General features: G+C 42.5%; 2 long non-coding RNA genes across 2 annotated transcripts in view; both read right to left on the minus strand.

The window, feature by feature from the left end:
* Positions 1–3,190: 3,190 nt before the first annotated feature.
* LOC109319948 overlaps positions 3,191–18,020 on the minus strand; it is a 41,241-nt gene continuing 26,411 nt past the window's right edge. The window contains exon 3 of the long non-coding RNA XR_002103681.1: positions 3,191–4,170. This is a non-coding gene — a long non-coding RNA (uncharacterized LOC109319948). The remainder of the gene's footprint in view (positions 4,171–18,020) is intronic.
* On the minus strand, positions 6,101–8,431 carry LOC109319955. Its single transcript, XR_002103684.1, has 2 exons — positions 8,250–8,431; positions 6,101–6,722 (listed from the first exon to the last, which is right to left on the minus strand). It is a non-coding gene; the product is annotated as an uncharacterized LOC109319955 (long non-coding RNA).

Below are 18,020 nucleotides of genomic sequence, written 5' to 3' on the forward strand. Positions count from 1 at the left end.
ATCCTCCAGCATCCCAACCAGTACCCTTGTGACTTCAGGGAAACAGTTTCTGACTCAGGATGCACTCTACTTCTTCAGCCTACTGCAAAGCAAACCATTCCTCCTGATAAGTTAGGAGCTGGGAAAGCCCAACCCCACCTCTTCAGTCCTGGGGCTGTGCAGCTGTGTGCCCTGTGACCCTGAGCAGGTGGGGCAACCTGACATGGCTGGCCCAACCTGACCTGCCATGCCCAACTTTGACCTGGTGTGACAGGAATAGAGTTCCAGAGGAGAACTTACCCAGGGGGAAAGATGAGAGGAGCCGGTGGGAAGCTATGCCGAGCTGCAGGCAGGGAGGATGCTGCACCAGGTGGAAAAAAGCCCCAAAAGCAGCTGACCTGGGAGGAGTTGGGACCAGCTCCCCGCTGGCATGGACATGTTTTATGGCTACATGCTGGTGCTGATTCACTGGCTGGCCCCTTGAAAGGGGAATAAAAAACCTGCCAGACAAGAGACAGGGGGACCTGGAAGTGGGTTCCCCAGAGGGCACCAAAAAGCCCAGGATGGAGCAAAGCCCCACGGAGTGGAAAGTGATGGCAGCCCTAGGAAGTGGCTCTTGGAGATAATTCAAGCCCAAGGGCTATATTACTCACCTGAAGCAGAGCTATGGACTCTGGACCTCTCCCGACTGGATTGGGCCCACCAGGAACCTGCAGAGAGAAGGAGAGACAGATGTCCATGTCATGGCAACTACAGGCCAGTGAGAGAGGAACTGGTGCCGGGAGACCAGGTAACCCAGGGTCAGGAAAAGGCTAGGCCAGTCTCACTATGGCCTAAGCAGAGCAGGATGAACTGATGTCCTTATATGTCTACATCAATTCCTACATCAATTCAAAAGACCAAGGCATGTGTAACAGTACTGTAAGCAAATCCATAAGACTGCCACTTAATGTCATTGGTTGGCATTAGGTGGGGTGTAGGGGAGGTGGAGCCCTAAATGGGAAGATTGAAGGAGTGGACCAGGAGGGATGGAACATGTTAGGATGACAATATTTGGACCTTAGAGAGCACTGGATTTGCAGATGAATACAAGGCTTTACCTGTGGCTTAGCAGAACTGCTAACCACAAGGCAGATTGATATCTATGCCAGCCATTTGCTTATGCTAAGTAACCATTTTAACTGTCAACCATTTTCTAAGGGAAAAGCAGCAAGTGAATCTGTGTAAGTCTGTGTGCTGTGAACCAGCTACAGTGAGGAACAAGATAAGATAAAGGGGCCCAAAAAAAGGTGGAAGATGGCACAACCTAAGATGGAAAAACAGACTGGAATATGAAAAACAACACGTAATTGGTAACAGAATCTAAGATGAACATATGCAAAAAGGTGAATGGTGATTGGTGAAGAAGCCTTCAGAAGCTTCCAAGTTTTAGTCAAAGTCTGCCCATTGACCGAAGAAGAAAAGTCAAGGTCTTAGACATGCGCTCATAGCAAAAAGGCATGTAAATGAATGAAATGCATAGGCAATTCCATGCTAATGAAGCAATCAGTAAATAGAAAAGGAGCTTGAGATGGGAAGAGAAATGGGTGGAACAGAAGGCAAGATGGAAGTAGAGTAAATGTTAATGAGTATAAACCAAAGTGTATAAATATGAGAAGAAACTATTGTTTATTGCAGCTCCCCATATTCCATGAGTGTAGGAGCTAGTCTGAAGCTGTCTCCATTCTGAATAAAGCTGTTGCAAGCAATGTATGCTAGTGTTTGCTCCCTGCTCTGCTCCGGCTAATGAGTAACAGGATCCCTGGGTATTTGCACTGTTGTCTCCCTAGTTGTTGGGCGCCACATGGAATCGGGGTCTAACAGAACATACATCTTCCTCCCAACTAAATAAATTTATTACAGCAAAGGCATGGCAAGGAAGAACCCCTGAGGACCCTCTGGAATCTGACTCAATAGCAGGCTGTCTTTTCCTCAAGCAATGGCGACATCCGAAATACCCATATGGACCAGATGCACTGGTGAATGGCACAGCTAATTATACCTGGCAATATCTAATCCATCAGCACTTGAGTCCAACCCACCAGCACCCAACCTGGCAACACCTGACCTTAACAAGACTCACCCAAGCTAAGCTGAAACTGGTTCTGTTGGCTGGTGCCAGAGGATGGGGGATCCATTATGGGCTACTAAAAAATTGACAGGCTTGAAAGGTACTAGATATACTCTGGATCTCCTGGTCCCAAAGCGTGACAGACAAGAGAGATGGAGGGGGTGCTGTATGCCTGAGATCCACGGGGAACATTGTCTCTTGGAGTAGTCAATCAATCAGTACTGCTGTCATCCATTTCTGGCAACCAGGAGAGACTGCAAAGCATGCTAGGATACAAACATATGCAAGGACAGATCCAGGGGGGGTACACTTGCATCAAACTTCCTCTTTCATTCCTGCTTCACCCAGTGTTTAAAACCATCTGCCCAGTACAAGCAGCAGCTGTTCTAGTCAGGCACTGGTGATGTGTTCAGTTGACTTCATGGCTTATTATAATCTATCTAATGTATCTGATCACTTCTAAATTCTTTGTTCTACAGATGTTAATGACTCTTCTTTTAATGTGCTGTTTCTAAGCTACTTCTGGTAATGAAGCTCCTATTTCACAGCCCTGATCATTTCAATACGGTTATATTTGTTTTTGCTTTAATCTTTTTTTCTTTTGTATGAAAAAAACAGTGTCCATATCTTTATCTTTGTGCACTATGGCATTTTTGTCAATTTGGGAGCTCCTGGCTGTCAGAGATGTTACCAGGGTTCACTACATGGAAGTGGCTGTCATTGATCCCCTGCTTTAATCTTAAAATGAATAATACAGCCCTGGGCCCCTACTATGTTGGTAAAGCTTCTAGTTTATTTTTAACTGGAGAAAAATGTGTTGCTTTGTATGTGCTGATGCACTCCCCATTTCAAAATTCTAGATTCACCCATATATGCATGGGCCCCCTGGCTGTCTGTGGAGCACCCATATGGCCCTGTAAAATTTGTAAAGTTATCCCTCCTGTGATAGGTTTCTCCATTGGGAGAACAAAATCAATAGAAGTTTCTCACATCTTCTGAATGCTTGTATATGCCCCTAGTTAAAGGGCATAGGACTAAGTGAGTCTCCTGGGCCATCAAGTACAAACCCTTGCTATCTTTGGCAGCTACTTCATAAAGTGGTGAAGCTCAGGTCAGTTTTATTAAGATCCTAACTACAATAAACATTAAAACATATTAAAATAGGTTAAGTGAAATCAGTATGAAGACTTGAATATTACAATGTTATATTCCTGAAACATATTCCTTATATTTAAAGATAAGGACAGGTATTGAGCTAACACTTTGTTTTTCATCCTTTTATGACTTCTAGATAAAAAATCTACCTTTGAAGATCACTGCAGAGTTCCCACTAGTGCAGAATGCAAATGTCCGACTGGTTAGTTGTTTGGATCAAAGGTGCACAGCCCACAGTTCCTTAGGGTCTGTACTGATTTCTTTACTGCTAGGTTGATTCTACAGATAGAAAGCCTATTTACTTTCCTTTTTGTGTACAACTGCAGCTGTTGAGATTAGCTGGGACAGCCAAGCCAGCAATCCCTAGATTTAATTGTCTAGTGACTACCTCAGCTGTGTAATTGGTTTCTCCTGCTGACCCAGCAGACTCCAAGTCAAATTAAACTGTCTAAAACACCAGTACTTTACTGAATATCTCATACCAAAATAAGGTTGCTGAATGTGTATTTTTATATATTCAATCACCAATATCAGAAATTCACAAATATCTAAAATGTCATGTTCAGCTTCTGTAGATGTTTAAGGTGCAGTGAAAGTAAATCTCATGAGAATGAGGGGACTGGTAAATTAGTTCATCATGGTTGCCTTCAATGTTTAGCAGTCCCTGGTAATGTACTGCTGGTCAGTGGGAAGTGAACCAATAGCAGCACACAGAGTTGCAAACTGCTATGCTGCCAAACATCTATGGTGCCTGATAGAGCATATGACTGGCAGAACTTGGCCAGTTCTTTACATGGTAGTTCTCCCCAGTTTTTGGTAGTCTTGTTCTGTGGCTCTTTCTCTCTGTAGCTGATTGTCTCCCAGAAAAGTTGTTACCAGGATCATACAGCTTTAAGGGTCTCCTTAAAAATTGATCTCCTTCCAGGCTGTTTAGTGGAGAAAGTAGAACATACAGTCCTAAAAGATACCGGTATTAGACAAAGCAAACTCTCACTGTTTTGTTTTGTTTTGAGGTTTTTTTTTTTTGGTTCCTTCAAAGTGTTACAAGGCTTAATCTGGCTATCATACTGCTTCCCTATGAATGGTTCAGACTGTGCATATGAGGCAGATATCTTACAATGAATATTGCACTGTGTTAGCATTGGTTCTGACAGAGCTCAGACTTAGAGTGCCAGCTGGGAGAGTCTAATTTTACCATTATTTCAGATATATCCTTCATAATTACTTTAGTAAGACATTCAGACTTCCCCAGTAAAGCAAAACAAAAAAGCAAATAAGAGAGATGATGGAACACCTTGTACACCTTGCTTATGAAAGCAATGTTCACTGTTGCTTTTCCACTTGCCACATTTACATGTAAGTTCAATTATGATAATATAGATGAGTGTTTCTGTAGATGCAGCCATTTACAGCCACTTACAGCATCATCATTTCCTCTGTTGAATAATTAGGCAAATATGCTGTTCTGGGGCAATGTTATAATTTTTGGCCAGGTACAAAAGTTACATTTATGTCAGTAAGCACACAGAAAGCTCTCTACAGCTATAACTGAACAGTCAGGGCATATAGATCACTGTAAAAATGGTGGATCCTCCTCAAAGATGACCTTCAGACTTCAGTTCTGGAGGTTAGAGCACTGTAATGAACATCTGTATTACATCCCATCCTGACTCATGGTAGGTTGCATTTCATCAGCAATCCATGGGGCTTTGTGGCACCTTCTCCCCCCTCACCATCTCCAGGGTGGCACTTTAGCCTTGGCCAGAGCTCATGTGGTCTGCTTGAGTGCTGGGCCAGCCCCACCCCTGGGATGTTATGGACAAGGATCAGAGAAGCCTCTGTCCCCAAGCCTGCCCTCGTCCTCTGTCTGGCTAGCATAGATCCATCCACACAAAGAAAACTTCTTATTGTTGAATTTCTCTTAATGCATATTGTCATGGGTGCAGGTGAGCAAGTGCTGAATGTAGGTCTGCTGCTGTTTTGCTTCTGCTCACAGTTAACTTGCCTTAAGAACTCTGCACTGACTTCTGGCTATGGGCAAGTTCCCTAATGGAAGTAAAAATGTACCTGAACATACACAAAATCTACACCACACACCTATATATACCAAAATGTAGCATCACTGCTTTCTGACTTGGCTGTGGAGGCCAAATGCATGTATAAAATAGACTGTGAGATGTACTTAGGCTGCCTGTGCTTAATATAGGATGCAGGACCAGAAGCCCTCCAGCTCATAAATGTGAAGTCCCAGAAACCTTGGATACATTCAATGGTCCATAAAGAAGCAGAATGTTTCTCTGTTCTCATGTCTTAAAGACAATTTCTAATAATCCTGGTCACTTTAAGTAATGGGTTGGAGCCATTTGCATCTGATAGAAAGCTGGTTCAGATAGTCTGTTAGAGTTTGAGGTAGGCAGTTGGAAATCTCATAGATACATATGAGATTTTTTTGTCAAGCTGCCAAATTGTTTGTTTTATTAGTTACTGTTGTTCAGTTGTCTCTTTCCTTGGCTACGTAAATTATAATATCCAATGGTCTTGCAAGCCTTAATGTAGTATTCCCTTCCTAGTATTCCCTATAAAACAAAAAATCTTGGACACAGTGTCTATGATATTCCCCTTAGGAAAAACCTCACAATCTTCAATGGGAGGAGAGGAAACACTTTCCCTGCCCTCCCCATCTGCTGTCTGCAAAAGAAATAGTGTTTTGATTTTTCCCTTCTGAACACACAGATTTCCTACAATCTATACAGAATTTTGCAAGCTAGTGAGTGGAAGCAGTCAGGTAGTCCCATTTGCCAGCTCATATCCTGGAAAAGATGACTTAGGATCACCAGTTACTTGTTACTGTATCAATAATCCATAAATTCTTTTTTTAATGGTTAATTAGCTGGACCCCTAATATTTCCAGCCAACTGGAGGCATTGTGTGTTTGCAGGACAGGCAGCGGAGCCCTGATCCCACCGCCCAGGACAATACACTGTTTATGAAAACATTGTTAGAAGGTTTTAAAAAACATTGAATGTTTGTACTCATGGCAATTGCATTTCCAAGTGTGTGGTTTTTGAAGTAGTCTAATGAATGTGCAGCGAACTTTGGGCAAGGGAGGGTAGGGGAGGCGGGGGAGGTTGGGTTTTTTTTTTTTAAGTTTATTGCACAGTCCTTCAGTCACATGGAAGCTTTTGAAATGTAGTACCACAAATCTGAAATTGGGATAATTTTCCCTTGATTTCAAGAGAGGCAGTATTGGGTCTTTGTACTGTACTGTTTACTCTATAAAGGTACATCTTAGTCCTGCCCTTGTTTTGTCTTCTTGCAATACATTAGAGAAATTGCTTGAGCTGGGTAATCATTAAAAGCAGTTACAAGCATGCAAAAATTCTACAGTTTGGGGGAAACTGGAAGGAGAGGACAGCGCACTCAGGAATAAATGAAGCCAATTGAAGGTTATCAGATGAAGCTGTTGAACTCTGTACACCTTTAAAGAAAATAAGAATAAGAGCCAGTTACATGTGTGGGGTAAATTAGGAAGCAAAATCTTGCTTGAAATATTTTAATACCACTCCACTTTCTTTCTCCATCTTAAAGCTTTTGAGGGGGGGAAATAATCAAAAAGTAAACTGTTTCTTGTTTTCAGTACCTACAATCCATAATATTTACTCTTAACATTCTGCACTCTGTAACATGATTTCGGAGGTATCTGATGCAGTAATCAGCTGCTTACTCTCAGAAGTATTTTGTAATGTCCTGATGTGAATAGTGTCTTGTTTAAACTAAGTTTGTGCTTGCCTGAGATTTAGGTTAATTCCCAAATCTGAAGCAAAAAATGCTGGGACTTTCCTAGTTACTCAAAAATTACTTTCCCATACATAATATAACATCTAAATTTAGGTGCATGGGGGAGTGTTTGCATTAGGGTCTTGGATCTGAACCTGGCATACGGGTTTGGTTCCAGCATTAGGATAGTCTGCTTTTCTCTTTTTCAAGGGTTACAGCTCTGGATCATGGAAAGTAATGAAAGGAGATGATTTATTCTTTATCTCTGTCTCGGACCTCTTCTGTAATCATCCTTTTAAAATCGCATGCCTTTCAATACCATATCTGCCACCAGGAGTCACCCCAACTTTCTACTTTGGTCAGGTTTATAAAATACAAATCTAAAATGTATTTATTTCATTTTAAAATATTGAAATTAATTCATACTAGCACAGAACAGCCCCTTGACATTGTGGTGCCTTGTGCCTCTTCACTTGTGACATCAATATTATATTGAATTATCCTCAAAACAGGGATTTTATGCAGTGCTAGTTATTGGATAGGGGAAAAAAAAGTAAAGATGAAAAAAAAAAGAAAATTAATAAAAGTTGGCGAGTACTATTTGGGGTTGAAATTTTATAACATGCCACTAATAGAATCCACTATACTAAAGTCTTCCATGTTATAAGGGTATAAAGCACAGGTGGATGAGTTGGGCCCTAAATATTTGCCATCCTGCCCATGTTTTTTTCTTTCAGAGGGAAGCTCCTGTTATATCATACATTCTCATTCAATGCAGATCGACTTCCCATCTTCTTGATCACTGATCGGATACTTAGTAGATGATCAGTTAGGTAGTTTAGTGTGTGTGTGGGATGTGTTAGGTGGAGGACACAGAACCTCCAAGCTGGGGCAAGCTGAGATACACTCTGTGATCCTAAGGCATCATGTGGGCTACAGACCCTTGAATTTTACAGCCCAGGCAGGGCGTGTGGCATTGCAAGATCTGACAACCTTAGGGTTGAGGCTCTTACACCCCATGATGACCCAGCCGGCTTATGGAGGCTGTTGCAGGTTTTAACTTTCTTTACTGTCTTTTTCAAGTGTTCATGATAGCTCAGTGTCCAGTGCAGCATCACACTCATGTAGACAGGTGCTTTATGCCTCAGTCTCTGACCATCCAGGTAGATGTTCAGCTCCTGGGCAGCACTGGCATTGCATAGGTGGAAACTGCTGGAAATTGTCTTACTGATGCTTGGCTAGAGGCACCACATCTTGAAGTAGTCAGCCAGTTTTGCGACATCACTGTTCAGAATGTGTTCTAGTTTGAGAAAATCTGGGCCTGGAATCCACAGCAGATGTTGTCAGCACAGTCTGTTGGTCTGTCTTCTCTAAGTACTTGTCTTTTCACCCATGTGCAGCCTGAATTGTCGTTGTGGAGGAACAGTTTGACAACATCAAACACCCATGCAGGTAGGACTCTTGTTATCTTTGCAAGCAGACTGGTGTGCCAGCAGTACCCATTAGACACAGCCGGAGGAGCCTGTGGCAGGAGATCCATGGCTGGGTGCCAGGGCACGGGCACTTGAAGCCTGCTAACTCTACTCATCTGGGGAGGGCTCTAGGTACCCACAAGTGAGGAGTTACTCAGCCAGGGCTTTGCAGATCCAGACAGCCTGCCAGCGTACATGGCTGAGACTACTCACATTGGTGGGGAACTTGCTTTCTCCCCCATGCCTGTGCCATGTATGCTCACTGTGCCAGGCCTGGTCTGTAGCTGAAGTGCTTCTTCTGACAGTCCAGCTGCCCCCATAGGGCCACATATGCCAAGGGAGAAGGAGATAGGCTGGGCCCCGATGAGGATTGGAAGGGTGATGATGTCACTAATAATGAAATTAGGGACCCTAAGAACATAGTACCCACTCTCCCTCACCCCAAAGAACAGGAATTTGGCTAGAGGTGGGCATTGTCCTCATCAGCTGTGTGAAAAATGGTGGTCCAGTTGTGCACTGGATGCCTGGGTTTTGTGTGTGTGTGCATGTGCAGTGCCCACAAATAATGCAGGCATTTGGGACACACATACACAGACTCACATAGACGGAACCCAGGCATCCAGGACACACACACACACACACACACACACTTTGCGGGTGCAGGGCATGCTGAGTGGGTGTGTGGGTTGCTTATGGCCATGAAGGCTCATGGCGTGATGAGCCACTGTCCTATGAGGTCCAGGTGGGCGACTGTGATGTCCCTGCCAGGCGATCAGGGGTGGGTTGGCTGTCTGGCTCTGCTTGGGAGTCTTCAGCAGTCTGGGGAGCCTATGGAGCATGCTGGGAGGTGTGCAAGACTCCCCACTACCTTCTGTGTTCATACCATGCAAGCAGGCTCTGATCCCTTGCCCACCCCTACAAGGGTTAATGAGTGCTCTGATTCCTCCCAACCTAAACAGGGATGCTTAGAGGAAAGCTCAAAAGTTGGAGTGCTTCTGCCGTGGGCTTCGTGAATGCTTGTACTTAATCTCTGTGACTAACTTTGAGGTGCACACCTGAATGGATATAATTTAGTGTGAAAATTCAGTTATCTCATCTAGATTAGTTTGTCTGCTACTATCATTACCAAGGGCACATTCATTTCCCCAGATAATGCAAGCTAAAGAATCCATCTAGTTATTGAAAATAATGGACCAGGAAAAATATGTACAGTGTTGCTATATGTCCTGAAACCTAAATTGCCTAGAGTAACTCTGATTTCAAGCTTGTGACTCATCTATACTCAAGCCATAGAAATTCCAGAGGGCAAATTGTTAAATAATGCATTAGTGATATAATTTCATTGTATATATCAGTAGTAAAATGCTTCAGGAAGCAGGGAAAAAAAACCCAGTCCTTTTTTCCTTGCAACAGTTCCTTTTTTTTAATTGTCACACCCAAGGGGTTAATTTACAAATAGGAAGGAAGGCAAATATCCAACTAAGTATGATGTTGTGCTTTCTCTCTATTTAAAGTATGTGCCTCTATGTATTACAGATGATATACAGAGAAAATGTCTGAGAAGTGTTTACTTGACCCATGGGAGTGATCATACTTGACCGTGAGGGATCATTGTTGCTGACGACAGAAAGACAAAAGGAAGATCTGTCTTGCCGCAAAATATTTCAGATGTCTTCCACCTAATACATTTAAATTATCTTCTTGGTTTAAGGTTATTAAAGCCTTTTTTATTAGCTCTAGTACAGTATAATATTTCAGTAGGCAACCTGGTTATGCAAATAACGATCTTTTATCTACAGTTATCCATCTGTAATTAGCAGTGTCAGTCACCTTATCTTGTAAACAGTCTGTTCTTTGTAAACAAATAGAGGAATCGGTGCAAATGTGTCTATGTATGGTAGTAAGCCAATATATCAGTTTTGCTGCAATTTAAAGCCTGCAATTTCATGCTTAGCACTTGGCATTGTAACCATGGTTATCTTCAGTTAGCTACAGGATCCAGAGGCATCAAGTGGACAGGTTTTTTTTCTCCCTCATGCTTCTCATAGACAATTGGAACACAGAAAGGGGGTGGAACTGAATGATTATGGGTAAAAAAATGTATGCTTTTATGTTTATTTTTCATGTCTCAGTTTTTGGATTTTTTTGGGAGGACAGCAAGTCAGAGGAAGTGTGACTCATAAGTGTGAACACAGTCCTGGAAGGGAGGATACCCTCAATTCCTGTCCCTGCTGCTACCCCAACTTGTGGTTTTTTTACATGTTATAGTCATTGGGTAAACAGTCATGGTGACCAGAAGCCGGAGTCCCCTCCCTCCTAGTGCAAAGTGCATGTGCTTGCTCACATCCAGGCTCTACTTATTTTTCCATCAGGGCTGCCCCATGGGCCAGCTTCAACAGGAGAGGTGGAGCTTGTTCTTGGTAATGCCTAACTCATGAGTCAGTTAGGATACTTTTCTGGGAAGTGAAGGGTCAAACCCCTCTGGGGTCCTAGAACCTGGATTTCCTACTCTACAGATAAGTGCCATAACTACTAGGCTAAGTCTAGGTGTGGAAGGGTTTTAGTCAACCTTCTCTGCCATCAAAGAAATACTAGTTATGGCTTCTCTGTGACACGTCCAGGATCAAACAGAGTGTAAGTGCAGAAGAACTTGAGGAATGAGATACTGGGGAATGCTAAAGGAAGACTACATATGCAGGGCTTATCCAGACTGACCTGTCTCCTGGCCTTCTCCGCTTACCCTATGTAAGAAGGAGTTCCCTTTATGAAGAAACAGCCCAATTGACAAAGATGTATGGGGGCAGGGAGGGGAAGGGGGTCTGGGGTAAGCAAGAAGTGCCTACTGAGAGCTTTAAAATGTCCCAGAAAAGTAAGCAGAAGAGAGAAGGAAGCAAGCTGTCAGTGGAACAGCATGCTGGAAGCAGGGGTCAGGCTGCGTGCTGTACTGTGGTGTGCTGTGCTGGGGCCAGAGCAAAGGGGACTCCCTTTCTTGTGTCTGAGACAGGACTGAATGATTTGGTTTTGTTTGTTTGACTGTGCTTTGCTTGGGAGGACTGGCTGAGGAGCTCCTCAGGAAACAGACCCTCCTGCAGAAGCCAGACTAAGCAACCTACTTAAATCCCACCATTTGGAGGTCTAGGAAGTCCTAATCTGTAGGCTGCACCCCTAACTATCATGTTTAAGGTCCAGTGATGGCCAGCAACTGACAACAGGTTGCAAAGGTGGCAGGACAACCTACATTTGCATAAGCAGTAAAGACAGTAGTGTCAACGTGCTACTTACCCAGCTAAAATTAACCACATAAGTGCTGCGTACCCTCTAAAAGGTAGCTGGATTTGGGCAATGCCAGGGAATTGCAAACCACTTCACTCGGCAAAGTAATACTGATACTTGTTATAAGGATACTTGTTATAACTTGTTGTAAGACAAGTTGGGTAAGTGCAAGTCAATATTGAAACAATATTTGCTTCGTATCTGTCATCTTTATTCATTCACTGGGGCACTGACCTGAACATTTCAGTTAATAACTGCTTTTATGATTAAGCATACACTAAACTGACTGAGCACACTAGAGTGCAATCTGCTGTGACTGACTGAGGACCAGAGTCCACTATTAGAAATATTGTGGTTGAGTTGGGGTGAATTAAAGCGAAATTCTGGACCTCTGGCATCAGGATGCAGCTGAATTTGTGCAGTGAGATGGACAGATAGTGTTGTCTCCAAGTGAAAGCCCTTGTCAGTGTTTCAAAACAGCTGTCAATGCATCCTGCATTTAATACAAGCAAAGCACAATAGGACTGAAATGATATAGCATAGCACAAAGTGAGACATGGAAAAGGTAGCATTAAAACTGCAGTATGGGACAAGACATGGAAAAAAACCATTTCTTTAGGTCTAGCTAGAGCTGAACCACTGGCAGTGTGCGGAAAAACTGATAAAAAAAACACTTTACTTGGGGCCAAAGACAAAGAACATCAGTACTATCTAGAAGGAAGATGTTGCATGCAATTACAGGGTTTTTTGAAAGAAACTAGGCTGGGGAACTATGTGTTAAACATTGTTATCAGGTCTGAATGAAGAAGGAGAGAAATTTGAATTAAAACAGCTCAAAGAAAATAAGTGTAAATGCTGGCTAGGGAAGATGAGAGGGACGCATGGCAGGGGGGTCGGACTAGATGATCTGCTCAGGTCCCTTCCGACCCTACAAACTATGAAACTATAATGCAGAAATCCTTTCCTGTAGCCCAGGGAAAGTAAAAAACAGGGAAAGTGGTTTCTTTCTCCAGAATGTAATGCTTTTCATCAGATACACTGGTATAATGTGTGTGCAGGGAAGTGGGGGGTCAGAAGGGAGAAGTGGGGAAAGTGTTATGGATTAATAGAACACCATCCATACCCAGCTATGTAGACCCTGAACTGAAGCTGTTATTTGGATTGTGGTACTGCCTAGAGGTCTCACTGAAATACGCACTGTAGTGAATGATGGTCCTTGCCCAAAAGAGGTTATAGGTCAGGAGCTACCTGGTAGGGTCCAGTAAGCACTGGGGAGAAGTCCAAGGTAATGGTGGGAATTCCTGGTCAGCCGAGTATGCAGCAATTGCAGCACAACAGTTATTTCCACATTGTCAAGTGTTTTGTAGGCATCACAGTACTTAAAGAGAGTTATAAAGGAGAGCTTTTCTTTTCCCCCTTTTTTCCCTGGCAGAACGATGTAGAACCACGGTGTCCAAGCCTCAGCTCATGAGCCACGTGTGGCTCACCGGCATGGTACTTGCAGCTGTTACCCCACTTCTTGAAGTCCTGCCCTCTTCTCCCAGGACTGCCAGCTCAGAACATCAATTAAATGTTGTTCTTTCGTTCATTCTTTCCATTTTGGATCAGTCCTATATAATTTACTAGGAATGAATCTATTGCTATAGAGCTCCATTAGTTTCATTCAATGGGGTTCCATAGTAAATACCCCCTAAACCTTACTGATTTAATACACAGAGATGGCTTTTGTGATTTTTTTAAAGTAACTTTAAACAATAGTAAGGATATGAGTCAAATTTCATGGGACTAGAACATTTATAAATCATTTGTAAGTTCTTCACACCTTTTCTGTGAGGATCTGTTGAGTGTTTCAAGATTCACTTGAGCCTAGTGGCCTACCGTACCAGTGTGACAAGGAACATCAGTTTCTGTAGCTAACCACACACGAGCAAATCACCCCTAGCCACCTCTGACTGCCCAGCATGAATGGCAAGAAATCCATGTATAGCTGGGTCAACAGAGGGGTTCCTATGACATAAGACCATAGTGAGGCTCAACTTCTTGTTTGCCATAGTATGACATCCTAAGTTATGCCACTGGCCTGCTAAGTACTTTCTTAGCCCCAAATGACATGCAGGCTGTTATTGGTTATCCTTTAAAACTTCATCTTAACAATAGACCTAGCAAAATTACCACCATGATACAGAACTGCTATGCAAAACTCCTATACTAAAATAAGGTCAATTCCAAAACTAAAAAAGCCCGAGTATTATGGGCTAAGTACTTAAAATTCATCCTAGATACACTGAAAAGCTTGTGAAACTTTCTAATGAGCCTGGTCTGGATTATGCATTTTTTTCCTGAAATACTGAAATCAGTTTTAACTGTTTCATGCAGCCTTATGAAATAGCAAGAGAATTTCACCTTGAATTTCAAATGAGTTTCTCTTTGAATTTTTGGTTCATCTGAATATACAATTCAAAGTAAAATTCAGAGTATGTGAGATTCTTTGAATCAGAGGTGAAGAAAAAGTTTGCATGACTCTGCAACATGAAATAGTTGGATCCTACATAGATCAGCTTATTACCGAATGATAATTTAGTCTCATTTCTATTCAGCATCTCCTGTGATAACATAATGATAAGAAAAAAAACACACAGAAACCTGAGAGGCAAAGTCAGTGGCTTAGAAGTGAAACTGTTAGAAGAAAGAAACCTTAGGTGTGACATGAACTTTGTCTTTCTTTCAAAAAACATTTAAGTCAAGCAACCGTGGCATTTTCTGCAAATGGATTATCATGCACGCACACCGTGCTGTGTACACATCCTGTGTGAAAGTCTGAATTTGTATCTGCCAGTAGCTCATAGAATGGGTTTTTCTTTCTTTCTTTTTTTTTTAATTTCAAAGGGAAAAGGCTGCCATAAAAAGAGACTAAAAGAAAGCTGTTTAACGTCACTAATTTTAATAATAATCCTTTTCCATAGGAGGTTCAGGATTAAAGCTAGTGCTATTTGAAGTATCTTAATTTCCACTTGATTCTGAGTCATTCACCATAAAATTATTCACCCTTTCCCTCTGCTGGAGGAAATGTTCTATTATTATTATTTGTATAGTGAACATAATTGTGTTTAATGCCTCACAAAACACTATGAGGACAGGTCACTCACATACAGAGACTGCAGTCTAAAAGACCACATACAGAGTAAGAAAAGAAAGCCTGAAGGTGGTTCAGTAAAAAATCATTAATGTTTTCCATGCTTTCCCCAGTTTTTGACTGCATTCATTTTAAAGTATTTTTCATTTGTTTCTTTAGCCTTTTTTTGGTAACCATTTTTGTCTATTTCAGGTATTTAACTCATTTGTATTTGCCTTTTTTGTTATCACTCTGGCCTCAATCCTGCCAGCACCTATATTCCTCTTTAACTTTAAAACAATAGGCTATGTGCATGCTTAATGACATGTATAAATGTTTGTAAGCTCAAGGTATTGGGATATTTTACTCAATTGGCTCTTTTTTTTAATTACAGAAGTCTTTCAATAACTCGCTTGATTGATTTCCTGAAAATTATTTTTTCCTAACATTGTATGTCTAGTGGTTCAAGTTTATACTGTAATTTAATCAGGTTCCCATGGTTCTTTCCAATTTTTTTAGGTTTGTACAATCAAGGAATCTGGTTAGCATGCTCAATGCAGTCATGACATGCAGATATGAAAATTTTATCCTAGGAATATAGTATGTAGAAATGACAACCATTTGGTGAAAAAGATGTATTATGCCTTTTCAGCTATGCAGTTCTTTTCACTGTGTTCAGCTGAGGTTAACATAACTGCTTTTTATCCTTTTACTGTTATATTTCATATATACAAATTCATGATTGCAGACAGGTTGAGGACAATTAACAGCCAATCAGAAGGCTCAGGTTTATGTTGGCTTCAGACAAAGTACATTTGGGTCTTAGCTTGCAGTGTAACTGATGTGAAGATGTAAGATATTTTGGCAAACTATAAACTACTGTGCAAAATACTGGGATAATATATACTGGAGGAAGGTAAGCAGCTGTGCACCACTGAGAAAATGAATAGAACGCAACACACATGTAAGTATGGCAGCCCATATTTACTTTATGTTGCAGAGCATGGAAAGGGAAAAGCTACATAGAACATTACATGGAGGAAATGTTGGTAGAGATTTTTTTTTTACTACATAGCCCAATAATTGGCTATAGATTTTTTTCTGTGGCCAAAACAGCAATCAATAAGTGCTGAGGGCATTTCATTAGATTTATGGATAGTTGTAAATGTTGGACTATTAATTGCCCCCAAAATACCCTAAATCATTGTCCTTATTGCTCCTGTAATCATACATGTATACACGTGCTCTGGGGTGGGGGTGGAGGTGCTTTAATTAGAGTGGCTCTAAGAGCCACTCTAATTACAGTGCCCACAGTATTACATGTAGTATTCAGCATCCCTGCAGTCATGGCGTGGGATCCCCAGGGATGGCCATAATACCCCTAGGACTCCTCGATCATGCCAATCTGGCCCCACAGGCACCCTGTCTTTCCTGCCATGTCTTGCTGGTAATTCTAATAAATTGGGAAGCTGCCCTCGAGCTTGTATTTTGGACACAGTCTTGACGGACCCCACTGAACCCTGTGGGTTCTTAGACTCCTTTTGGGTCCCGCTTCAACATGGATGCCTCACTGGACACCCTCAGCCTTATGGGATAGATGTGGAGCTCCAAAACCACCCCTTTACCACTCTGATGGTATTTAAACTTTGTCTTTCCTGGGGCCTTGCTATAGCTTGGCCTCATTGGGCTCTCCACATCCCTGTCTCTGCACCCACACTGGTGCTGAGTTCTGTTCACCCTCTTTGGCAGTGCACCCTCGGCGCTGGGGTCTGCTCACCCTTTTGTTGCATCCTTCTTCGGTGCTAGGGTTCCCACAACTGTAGTGGGACCCCAGTGAGGCCTCCTTTTTCCCCAGTAGCTTCAGCCCGATCCACCGGTGTATAAACAGCAAGTAAAATATGAGCCCCTGGTATATCATAATATAAGGAGTTCAGGGGTGCTCTGTCCCTTTGACAAAAATCAAACAGCACTAAGTGCCTTGTAAGCCAGGGTATCTGGTGAGCTCCTGGAGTCCCTTTATCCTACCCAGAGTAGAACAGGCAGCAAGCCTCTCTGGTGAGCTTCCTCTCTGACAGCTCCTTCCCCCTTGGCTGCTGACAGAGAACTAAGCCTCTAGTCCCAGCCCTGAGGTTTATATATACCTAGGGCCCTGCCTCTTCCTGTCAGCTGATTGGGTGCAGGTGCAGGCTAATTTATTCGTTAGCTTGTTGCCATAGTAACCTGCATCTGTGCGCTTCTGTCTGGCTCCTAGGGCCCTCCCCCTAGGCAGTTTTTGCTCTTAAAGAAGCAGGCACCTTAGTGCCCTGTGAAACCTGCATTTCAAACTGGCAGAAGCACTTTAACTAAAGCAGGCGGCTTTTGGAGGCTATTGGAGCATGCTAATTAGCACATGCTGCCAGACTCCCAGCAGACTAAATTAATTAATTGAGTCTGCTCTGAAGCATGCTAACTAGCACGCATTAGAGCAGAGCTCTGTCTCATGTATAGGTGCCCATTTGATCTAATATTAAATCAGTTAATTTCAAGATCTCTTCAAATGCTATTATCTTTCTATTAAATCACCATGGGAGTTCAAAGCTGTTGAAATCACTGTTTGTCATTCTCTAATATATTTCCAGATATTATAATATAATATAATATATTAATATATATTAAATCACTGGCTTTAAATGCAAAGAAACAAACTAAAGGATCAGGAAGAGGATGAAGAAGAAGAAACTTCAGTGAAACATGAAGGTTACATCCTTACTACCCAAAAGTAGATCTGCTCCTGAACTATTTGCAAGCCAACCGTGGAAGAATTCCAGTATGTCAGCAACTACAGAGGTAATACATCCTTTTAGGATCCAGTTCAGAAAGCTACTTAGGCATATGTCTGAAATATGGAAGTGTTCCTTGTGAATCAGTGCCTACTTTCTTAAGGTTCTACACTTTTCCCAAAAGAGCTGTACAGAAATTTCCTCTGTAAGAGCGCGCCGGCGTTTGCGGCGGCGTTCGCGCCGGCGGGTGAGCAGGCGGGACCCAGAGGCTGACCCCTGCTCTGCTAGTAAGGGCAGCAACTCCTGCGATGGTGTCGACATGGAGTTCTGCCAGGGCCCCTGCCCGGGGGGCGCGGCCTTCCCGGGGCTTGTCCGAGGCCTCC

This window comes from Crocodylus porosus, unplaced genomic scaffold (genome assembly GCF_001723895.1).
Source record: "Crocodylus porosus isolate Cpor-Errol unplaced genomic scaffold, CroPor_comp1, whole genome shotgun sequence".
Classification (NCBI taxonomy): domain Eukaryota; kingdom Metazoa; phylum Chordata; order Crocodylia; family Crocodylidae; genus Crocodylus; species Crocodylus porosus.